General features: G+C 38.3%; 1 protein-coding gene across 1 annotated transcript in view; it reads left to right on the plus strand.

Annotated features, from left to right (window-relative positions):
* Positions 1-3,791: 3,791 nt before the first annotated feature.
* LOC137623297 (uncharacterized) overlaps positions 3,792-12,087 on the plus strand; it is a 64,647-nt gene continuing 56,351 nt past the window's right edge. Inside the window, exon 1 of the mRNA XM_068354085.1 lies at positions 3,792-3,949. The gene's annotated coding sequence lies outside the window, so the exon portion shown is untranslated. The remainder of the gene's footprint in view (positions 3,950-12,087) is intronic.

Consider the following 12,087-nt stretch of genomic DNA (forward strand, 5'->3'; position numbering starts at 1 on the left):
CCCTACTCATGTTCACATTCAGTCTCAACTTTATTTTCTAGCAAACTCAATATAACTTTTATCAGTTTCTGCCTTTTTACAATCGATAATCTATCTGTATTATCTGTAAATATCAACCATGCAATAATACATTCAAAAGCTATTTTTCATCTAATAACCTCGTGTCTACCATGGTTTTTTATATAAATTATCACACCCCTTAATATTCTAAAATGTTGAATAACTATGGAGACATAACACAGATTGTCATAGCAACTTCTACGCTAAACTAGTTCATGGAATCCCTATTCAGCCTAAATATGCAAGCATTTCTTCTGTCATAAAACTTTTTAAACAATTTCAATAACCTAACTTAACGCCTTTCACATTTCTTCAATATCGATTCTGCCATATACTATTTTTCTAGTTCAATAAATACCACATACTACTTTTTCCTTTATACTTTTAAACTTCTCACATAACCGTTTTACTTTTTTTTTTTAATCTTGTTGAACGCACTCTTTTTTCTCTCTCTAAACCTACACTGTTCTTTTTCTATCCATCCTTCTGTTATAGTAGGCCTAATATTTTTTTATCCTGGTCGTATAAGTACTGTAATATTTTACACTGATAATTCTTGTTTCCGTTATACCACATTTACCATTACACAATAGAACAATTATTCATTTAACCCATTCCTTTTGCCCTCTTTCCTCATCTAGACATACCCTATAAACCCTAGCTAACCACTTAGTTACATTATCATCACCATCTTACTGCAACATCTTACTTATAATCCCGTCAATTACATGATGTCTAGGTTTTCAATGGGATAAGTATTCATTTACGTCAACTAAAATTTATAATTTTCTACTTTTATCTAGGATTTTATTCTTTTATGACTCTTAACTTTGCTCTGTTAAAAAAATTCCATTGCCAAGTATTTATGTTCTATTTTTTGACGTGTTTAGCCTTACACATTTTATTCTACTTTTGAAACAGCTTATTCCATTTGTTACAAATAGCTTCCAGTTTTCTTCAATCTGACTTTATTTTGCTTACTTTAGAAGCTGTTTTCCTGGTCCTGTCACACGAAGAGTGAAATTTTCTGTAAATTCTTATTCGACATTAACTTTTCAATGCTTTTTATAATTGCACCATATTTTTTTTTTTCTTTGCAGATTTACTTTCAGTTTCTGGAAAAAGGTGTGTTTATTTGTTTTGTTTTTTGTTTTCCTCGCATGGAATATGCCTACTATTTCAGCTAAACTTCACAATTTCTAATGGGCTAAACAGCATACATTGAAGATCTGTGTCCGTGACTTCATTTCCTTTTGACTTTATTAGTCCCATTTCATAGCAGGGTCGGCGACTCGAGTCCAATTTCATTCCCTGCATATTTATCCCTGTCCTCATTTACCCATATCTCTCCTCACCACATTCATCCTTCTGATCCGCTGACGCCCCACACGGCCACACCCATCGTCGATATTACCATGTTCTTAGCTCTCTTGATTGGCTCCATATCTCCTCTTTTCTTATTACATGTCCATAGTATATGCGACTAGCTTCCCTAGCTGCCTAGCCTTCTCCTTTACATTGCATATGCAATGCATTCTTCTTCATATAACCTCCCGAACAGAAAACTGGGCAATTATATTGAGTATAGACACTCCTCATTATACGCTCTTGCTTATTTCTTTTAAAATTTAGAATTCGCAATGGTCTTTTTTTATTTAATAACCAGTTCATAAACATAAGAATCTCATTTTTTTTTCTTTTTAGATCTCGGATTTCCAAAGGCTTGTCTTTTACGTGTCCTCAACGATGTAATAAGAATAGTAACAGATAAGAATTAATCCAGTTGAAATTATATTTTTTTTTCACTATATTATCATGTATTGTATAGGGTCTATATCTATATTTACATACCCTTTATTTAAGTATTTTCTCTTAGATAGAAAGAAAGGCCTTATTATTTTTAGAAATTTAATCTTCGATATCAACGTTTCCGTCATCTATTGTTCCTACTGCATATTGTTCTGTATTATTTTTGCCATATGTTTGTGTCGGCTCTATTATTATTATTATTATTATTATTATTATTATTATTATTATTATTATTATTATTATTATTATTATTATCATCATCATCATTTGTTAAGCTACAGCCCTAGTTGGAAAAGTAGGATGCTATAAACCCAGGGGCTCCAACAGGGAAAATATCTCAGTGAGGAAAGGAAACAAGGAAAAATAGAAAATTTTAAGAACAATAACATTAAAATAAATATTTCCTAAATAAAGTATAAACACTTTATCAAAACAGGAGGAAGAGAAATTAGATAGAATAGTGTGCCCGAGTGTACCCTCAAGCAAGAGAACTCTAAACCAAGATACTTGAAGGCTATGGTACAGAGGCTATGGCACTACCAAAGACTAATGAATAATGGTTTGATTTTGGAGTGTCCGTCACCTAGAAGAGCTGCTTACCATAGCTAACATGTCTCTCCTACCCTTACCAAGAGGAAAGTGGCCACTGAACAATTACAGTGCAGCAGTTAACCCCCTGAGAGGAGAATTGTTTGGTAATCTCAGAGTTTTCAGGTATATGAAGACAAAGGAGAATATGTACAGAATAGGCCAGACTATTCGGTGTATGTGTAGGCAAAAGGGAAATGAACCGTAACCAGAGAGAAGGATCCTGTTGCACTGTCTGGCCAGTCAAAGAACCCATAACCCTCTAGCAGTAGTATATCAACGGGTGGCTTGTGCCCAACAATTCTTCTGTAATGTATTGATACACAATAACAATTTTCACATTTTTTGGTCAATACAGCACTTTACGACTTTCATCTTTGAAATAGTTTTAAAAACTATGTATAACTGTATCATATGTAAGATAACACATTATTATAATCAACAACATTCTAACAGCAGAATTTTGATCATTTTTGACAAAACCATTTCTAATAGTTGTAGCGAATAAAAATGTTAGAAATATGAATTAATATAATTATTAGGCTATTCGAGTTACAATGGAATAATTCAAGGACAAAGTATTGATTACATTAAGCTGATACATTGCAGCACATCTGTTCTTAAGATACTTTATTTTGATTTGTTCATTACTTCTCTTGTAGTTTATTTATTTCCCTATTTCCTTTCCTCACTGGGTTATTTTTCTGTGTTGGAGCCCTTGGGCTTATAGGATCTTGCTTTTCCTACTAGGGTTATAGCTTAGCTTATAATAATAATAATAATAATAATAATAATAATAATAATAATAATAATAATAATAATAATAATAATAATAATAATAATAATAATAATAATAATAATAATAAATTTTATTTTGACTTGTTCAATACTTTGTAGTTTATATATTTCCCTATTTCCTTTCCTCACTGGGTTATTTTTCTGTGTTGGAGCCCTTGGGCTTATAGGATCTTGCTTTTCCTACTAGGGTTATAGCTTGGCTAATAATAATAATAATAATAATAATAATAATAATAATAATAATAATAATAATAATAATAATAATAAGGATCTATTATTTAATAATAATAATAATAATAATAATAATAATAATAATATTAATAATAATAATAATAATAATAATAATAATAATAATAATAATAATAATAATAATAATAATAATAATAATAATAATAATAATCGACATGTCAGTCCCATAATAAGTTTATTACCATTTTCTGTGTGAGTTTAATAGTCCCGTTTTCTATAATGCAATGTTTTGTTTATGTGTATTTTTGTAGACCAATCACAAAGAAGCCTATGATATTTGTCAGCCAATCAGCTGCTTGAAAGAAGAGTTTACGGTCTGTGAGTGTTGTTGTTCTAAGGGTTCTACTCTCAATTGTGAATTAATTCCCGGATTAAATCATTCGTATCCAGGTGTTTAATGGCCCGAAGACTTTCCCAGTCGTCTTGAAGGGATTATATGAGCCAGGTAAGTCTAGAAATGACGTGTGAGCAATTATAAATCCATTTATTTATCCAATGGGTGAAGAGCTAAAGCTGAAGTCGGTGCCTGTAATTATGGTTCGTATTGAATGTAGCTCTTATTTTCACATTTTTGCTATTAAATGAAGCTAGTTCAGTCATAATGTTTCTTTACTGTAAAGTTTATAATTAAATATCTTGTGCACGGGACTAATAACGTGAAAGTGATGTATTCAGACCCAGCCCACTTTAGAATGTTATTGGACTCCCTAACAGCTGAGAGTTTTGACAAATGCACCAGAGGGATCATGAATAAAATAGGCCTACCATTTATTTAGAAATGTGGAATAAGGATGGTGATTGGAACTTAACTCAGGCTTGACTTTGATGGGTTAAATTGGTGTTTACCCTTTACTACCCAATTGTTTGCTAATACTTTATTTGACGTTTAGGTTAAGCTAGTCCTAGCCCTAGGTCTATTTAGTTTTATGCAACTTTTGATAAGGCACATTTTCGTTCATGACACCAAATAGCATAGGCGAGGATAATAGGCTATATGATGAATAACCTTAGGTTTTATTGTAGATACTGCTGGAAAAAAATCTTTTCTGCTAAAAACCAGGTTTTTCCTTTAGAAAAACATAATTTGTCCTAGAAAATGACCATTCATGGCAAATAAAAATTTAATTATCCAAGAAATGATAAATAATGGTGTATGCATGTGCAGCTCAGCATGTACCGCTTACCAATACATAGTAGCTTGATGTTTTTGTTTTTTTGAGAGTGAAGCAAGCACACGGTGGAGCAAAATCCATTAGATTTCAACAAAATATCCCCGTTTTTAGAGGTCTAACGGATTTTCAGTTTATTTGCTGTTGAAATGAAAATCAAATTCAGTGAAAGCACATTATTTACTACAGGAAAAACCAAATTTTCTGTTCAAAATGTTGTTCCGTCCGTAACTATATTTTTACCGTATTTTATATGACGTTTCAGTTTTACTTTGCCTAGGCCTATTTAGTTTTATGCAGCTTTTAATAAGTGTCACATTTTCATTCATTACTCCAAATAGTATGAGCGAGGTAATAGGGTATGATGAATTAACTTTAGCTACTTTAGGATATTATCTTAGCAATGTTTTGTCATGTGTTTAGTGACAGCCCGCCTTATGAATTGACTTTATTAGGCTATCTAGGGCTTGTAATGTCATTTTAGAGTCAAGCCACTTATTTTTATTTATTTTTAACCAATACAAATCCTTCTTGAAAGTTTGGAACCCCCGCAGTAAAAAGATAGGGTTTTGGTAAGATAATGTTATTAGCATGGTATATAAATTTTTTGGCCATATGCAATTTTTTGTAAGAAATTGCCTAGCGATTGTCATTGCTGCATGCTGTGTTTGGAAATGAAAAGAGGCGAGCGAATAATACCTTGCGTCTTAAAATTACAAAAATGTGAACTTTACCGCAGTGTTTTTCCAGCCATTTATTGACATTTGGTATGTTTATGGAAACTTATAGCACGTGCGCTATTATCAAGCGATTTTGGGACCTTTGCATTTTTTCTGGTGTGATGTTAACGTAACGCTTTTAACCAATCAAAACTAATGACGTGTTTATGCTAAGGTTCCTAGAGGTTCTGATTCAACAGCCATTTTTTATTTTGTGGCTGCCATGTTTTTAGGAAGCATTTGCAAGCATTTGCGGGGAATTCAATCTATTTAGTTTATTTAGGCTCTAATTTTTTGACAGTATTCTTTTCATTTATTCAATGGCTCCTATGAATGTGATTATTGCTTTAGGCATATATAATCTATTTGTAAATTTATTTAAGGTGAGATGGAATTGCATAATATTTTATTTAAGTTGTATGGTGCCATTGATCGTTTGAGCGGGCTTAAGCTTGATCGTTTGAGGGGGTTTAGTCTCTTCTTATTGGTTAGTAAGTAGGAAGGTTAGACTCCCTAGTTAAGGTTAGGTGGGTGTGATTAGATTACAACTTATCCTTATTTTTCCCTTATTATTTGTTTTCCCCATTCCAGTAACCATTATTTTCCATGACACAGATGAGCTATGTATTTTTCCAACATGTTTTAGTGTGATTTATGCATATCTGCCTTTAGTGCATGGCGAAAGTCTGGTTTTGCGGTTACCCCATACGTAAACCACAGTCTTTATGTTGAATTTTCCCTAATTGTTTTATAAAGTGGGTTAGGGGGGGAAACTGAATGGTTTGCACCATAGAAAACAGCAAGAGATGCATAAAACGCTAGATAATCAGTTAGAAAATATACAGTATACTTCATGTATTTGACAAGAAAATAAAGTACATTCTGTATTCTAATGAATAAACAAATCAATATCAGTTGGTGAGATGGTGAAATACAGTCGGAAGTGAGTTATTACCAGAAAAAAAGAAGTAATGTAGTTTACTTCGAAAAAGAAGAGTGAGATGTAATTTAAGGGAAAAAACTGCATCTCCTAACCTAACCTCAATTAGACATAATGTGCTGGTCGACCGAGAGCAATGCATCTTTAGACTCACCCTTATAGTTGACTTTCATTACCAGACTGATTATTATTATTATTATTATTATTATTATTATTATTATTATTAATAATTGCCAAGCTACAACCCTAGTTGGAAAAGCAGAATGCTATAAGCCCAGGGGCTCCAACGGGTAAAATAGTTCAGTAAGGAAAGGAAACTTGAAAAAACGAAATATTTTAAGAACAGTAACATTAAAATAAATTTTTATACACAAGACTTACCTGGTGGTTATATATATAGCTTACGTCCCTGACGTCACGGTAGATAAATTCAAAACTCGCGCCAATTGCCAGTTGTGCTACCTATGCGCCTCTGGCCAGGTACCCAGAAACCATTCCATCGGTATTCATATCTTCCATGCCTCAAGTCTCTAGAGGGGAGGAGGGGGGGATTTTAATCCTCATTCATTATGTATTAAATGTAGGGGTAAAGTTTGTAAAGTTGATGATAGGTGTGACAAATGCCTTATTTTGTCTGATCATGAGTGGCTGAATTTTCAATATTAAACTTAGCCGGTGATTATATAAGCTGCAACTCTGTTGCTCGACAGAAAACTCTACGTTAAAAATCCGCCAGCGATCGCTATACAGGTAGGGGGTGTACATCAACAGCGCCATCTGTCGGGCAGGTACTCAGTACTCAATGTAAACACAGAACTCAATTTTCTCTCTGTCGGGCTACCGGCAAGACCTACTAATTCGCTGTGCTAACTGGATTTGTTTTCACAACTATTGGTGAAGTACACTATTCTAGTTTTGAGCTTTCGCTATGCAGGTATCTTATCTTCCTCTCAAAACTTGAACTCGTTTTGGATAGATTTAATTATGGTGACAAAGATAGTATGGACTTTCTTTCACTTTTAAATGGCCGACCCTTCCCTTAGACGGAAGTATGTTTAGGCTTTTAGTAATTATATCACGTTATAGATTTTCCTCTATATATTCTATATCTCTCCGCCATTATTAGGCCTCTTCGATTAACTTTCCATTTTTTATAAACATATAAAAATAAATTTTAATGCTTTGTTTATATAGAACTTTCCTGAAAGTAGGCGGTCCTAACTTGGAAACCGAAGTTAATCAACGTTGAGCCCTTTATATCGTCTTTAGCTTTTAAAGAGCAAAGGATTTAAAACTTTTTAAATGTAATTTTTTATGAAAGAATTTCTTTGATAGTCTTCGTACTGTTTTCAAAGATGAACTAACGTTTAGTTTTTTTATGCTACGCAGTTGTTGACGTTCAGGACGTTCAACATGCGCTCTATCGTTACGATAGAGAGAGAGTGTACACGGTTTCACTTTGCAGTAAGAGTAAATCGATTCTGACGTTTTGTTCATTCTTTCTTAGCTTAAATGTTTTAAATTCTAATTTAAAGGAACTTTTTATTTGAAAAACCTTTCAGTTTTTTCCTTTAGTCAAATAACATGTTTTTTTGACGATATATAATTGGGCTCTTCTCTTAGGTGCGAAATCAAGAGAGAAAGAGAGAGAGAGATAGAGACGGAGGGAGAGAGAGGAGAGAAAACGTTCTGTTCAAGCGGGTAACGTTGTTCTCGTGTTACTCACGTCCCTAGTCGCTGTACGGGGAGGAAGGATAAAACGTTTTTAGGTTTTTATTCTCGTCCCCAGGCTATGTGCGGTGAGAGATTGAAAACGTAGTTATATGAACTAGTGTTTAGTCTCTTTCCCAGCCACTGATTTTTCTTTTTATCTTAAAATATGTTTTCTGTTTTTTGGTGGTATTATGAGCTTGCATTATACGACTAATTTCGCAATTACTACCTTTTAATGAAGGGTAGAATTGCGTGTTTCAGGTAGAAATAAGTGCAAAACAGAAAATCGAAGTGATAAAGTGATATGTGCAAAGTGTTACAGTGTTGCGTCCGAGGCGCAAAGTGTTACAGTGTTGCGTCCGAGGCGCAAAGTGTTACAGTGTTGCGTCCGAGGGTTCGTCTGTTCGTGCCTGTCGTTCACCTAGTCCGGGACCTCTTACAAGCTCCCAAGCCCAGGGGAGAAGTAATGTCAAACAACTTATGGGTTCGAGAGGCCTTGACCAACGAACAGACGTTTTCCCTCTATGGTATCGGGTGTATCTTACCAAGATCTCCCCTACCATAAGACGAGAGAGACGTTGTTTCTCCTCGCCATCCGTAGGCTTTTCGCATAAGAAACCTGTCACAAGGTTTCGGAGCCCTTAAGCGAAAGTCAGTCCTTTCAGGACAGGTCCAGCGTCCTGGTTACAGCCATTAGGACAGCTCTGACCCTATGCAGTCATCGGATAACTGCTCGCCGCCTAACAAAAGCGTAACACAGACTCCGAGAGTCTTTTTTTTGTAGGCAAAGTGTTGCGGTCACAGACGTTACCCTCGTCTATTACCACAACCATTTCCGTTGATCCTTAAGGGGTTGTATGGCAAAACATGCAGTATATGCTTGCCTCCCTTATGGAAGACTATTCTGCCGATTAGTCCGTTGAGTCTAGCCGTTTATCTCATCGATATCCAGGCTTTCAGCCAACCTAACGTTCCTTTGTGCTTACTGTTGACGTTGGCGTAGCTTAGTCACGTCAGTCAGGTTGTTTAGAACCACACTCGATGCGGTCTCGTGTGGTTTTTCAGCCGCATTTGGACGTTAGGCCACTGGCTGATGCTCCTGTTGACGTTCAAGACGTTCATTAACAATCGGAGTTGACTTGTTTTGACGCTGTGCGTCAACCTCCGCATTCTAGAGTTGTTTTGACTGCTCAGTCTAGGCAGTCAAAGCAGTCTCGAGTGGACGCTGTGCGTCCTCACGCACCTGTTGTGGTTGACAGTTCAGTTGTTGACAGTTCACAGACTGTCAAGCAGTTACATGACGTTGCGTTCTGGTCCGCTACTAATGCACCAGTAAGAGACTCAGCTTTTATCGGACAAGGTTCCTGTAGATGAGGAAGTTGCTGTTCTCCCTCCTACTGATATTCCCTTGAGGACTCTGTCAGATGGAGAGGAGCCTAAAGCTGCTTAGCCTCCTATGGACTTTAATTAAATCATGATGATTTTTTTAAGGATCTTCGTCCGGATCTTTTTGTAACTGCTGCTCCTCGTTCGCCTAAACGTCAGAGCTTACACTAGGCCTAGCTACTTCGAAGCCGTTGGTTTTAAGCTAGTGAGTGCTCTCTCGCTCTCCTAGAGGGCGTTACGTTGGCTAGGCGACTGGTTTTTCACCAGGAGGAGTTTGGGGGATACAGCCTTTGCTTTCCCTTCTTTTAAACTGGTTTATAGAGCGAGAGTCTGATATGACACGAGAGAAGTTCTCGGCTTGGGAGTTCATGCCTCTGCCCAGATAGACTTCTCAATTCTGGTAGACTCTCCCTGGCGCCTAGCCAGGAGACGCTCCAAGTTGTTTACAGGTCAACTTCACAGCTGTTGTCGAGCCTTTGAAGTTTTGCTGTACTATTTTGTCACGCATAACAAGGCTTTCAGGGATGGTAAACGGTTCCGCCTCAGTCGCTAACCCCGTCTGTTGCCACACCTGCTCCCGTAGACCCTAAATGGGCTTTGCTGCAAGACATGCAGTCCAAGCTTGCGTCCTTGATAGAGGACTTAAATGCGGAGAAGAACCTTCTGGCCAACAACCTTCCAACCGGTCGGTTGTGCGCCCTGTGGACGCTGAGGTAACCTACTCGCGTCTGCCAGTTGAGGTGGTTACTCCACCGATGCGACCCAGTGTGGGTTGCCAGCCGCACGTTGACATTTAGCGACGCTCGGAGGTGGTTTTTGACGTTCAGGACGTTCAACAACCAGCAGAGGTGACTTGTTTTGACGCAGTGCGTCAACCTCAGCAACCCGGTAGGGTGTTGACTGCACAACCCAGACGGTCTAGACAGTCTCGGGTTGACGCTGTGCTTCCTCGCGCACTCATGGTTGTTGACAGTTCACAGACTGTGCAGCAGTTCCATGATATTGCGTCCGGCTCCGTCACGCATCCACCAGTGCGACCGGATTCAGCGAGCCAGACGTTACCCACTCCGTTGCCGTTTCCTCATCAGTTTCGGATGAGGAACCCTCTGATGAGGACGTTGCTGAACAACAAGACGATCAGCCCCCAGCCCTGCTATCCATCCAGAAGATGCTGAAGAAGGAACGCTGCTCAGTCAGGCTGTGGATGAGTCTGGTAGGGACACTGTCATCCGTGGATCAATTTGTGTCACTAGGAAGACTACACCTCCGTCCTCTTCAATACCATCTAGCTTTTCACTGGAAAAAGGACAAGACGCTAGAAGCGGTCTCGATCCCGGTTTCCGAAAAGATAAAGTCTTGTCTGACTTGGTAAAAGGACAATATCAACCTAAGAGAGGGTCTTCCCCTGGCTGTTCAGACTCCCAACCACGTTCTCTTCTCGGACGCATCGGACGTAGGCTGGGGTGCGACATTAGACGGTCGGGAATGCTCGGGGATATGGAACTCGAGTCAAAGGACAATGCATTTCAACTGCAAGGAGCTACTGGCAGTACGTCTGGCCTGGAAAAGCTTCAGGTCTCTCCTTCAAGGCAAAGTGGTGGAGGTGAACTCGGACAACACCACGGCTTTGGCGTACATCTCCAAGCAAGGAGGGACCTACTCTCTGACGTTGTACGAGATCGCAAGGGACCTCCTCACCTGGTCAAAAGGTCTAGACATATCACTAGTAACGAGGTTCATCCAAGGCAACTTGAATGTCATGGCAGATTGTCTCAGTCGGAAGGGACAAATAATTCCAACAGAATGGACCCTCCACAAGGATGTATGCAAGAGACTTTGGGCCAGCCAACCATAGATCTCTTCGCAACCTCGATGACCAAGAGGCTCCCAATATTTTGCTCACCAATCCCGGACCCAGCAGCAGTTCATATAGATGCCTTTCTCCTAGATTGGTCACATCTAGATCTATATGCATTCCCTCCGTTCAAGATTGTCAACAAGGTACTGCAGAAGTTCGCCTCTCACGAAGGGACAAGGTTGACGCTAGTTGCTTCCCTCTGGCCCGCGAGAGAATGGTTCACAGAGGTACTTCGATGGCTAGTAGACGTTCCCAGAACACTTCCCCTAAGGGTGGACCTTCTACGTCAGCCACACGTAAAGAAGGTACACCAAGGCCTCCACGCTCTTCGTCTGACTGCCTTCAGACTATCGAAAGACTCTCGAGAGCTAGAGGCTTTTCGAAGGAGGCAGCCAGAGCGATTGCGAGAGCAAGGAGAACATCCACCCTTAGAGTCTACCAATCGAAGTGGGAAATCTTCCGAAACTGGTGCAAGTCAGTATCCGTATCCTCGACCAGTACCTCTGTAACTCAAATAGCTGACTTCCTCTTATATCTGAGGAAAGAACGATCTCTTTCAGCTCCCTCTATCAAGGGTTACAGAAGCATGTTGGCATCAGTCTTCCGTCACAGAGGCTTAGATCTTTCCAACAATAAAGATCTACAGGACCTCCTTAAGTCTTTTGAGACCACGAAGGAGCGTCGTTTGGTTACACCTGGTTGGAATTTAGACGTGGTACTAAGATTCCTTATGTCAGACAGGTTTGAACCGCTACAATCAGCCTCCCTGAAAGATCTCACCTTAAAGACTCTTTTCCT

Source organism: Palaemon carinicauda, chromosome 30 (assembly GCF_036898095.1).
Source record: "Palaemon carinicauda isolate YSFRI2023 chromosome 30, ASM3689809v2, whole genome shotgun sequence".
Taxonomy (NCBI): Eukaryota; Metazoa; Arthropoda; class Malacostraca; order Decapoda; family Palaemonidae; genus Palaemon; species Palaemon carinicauda.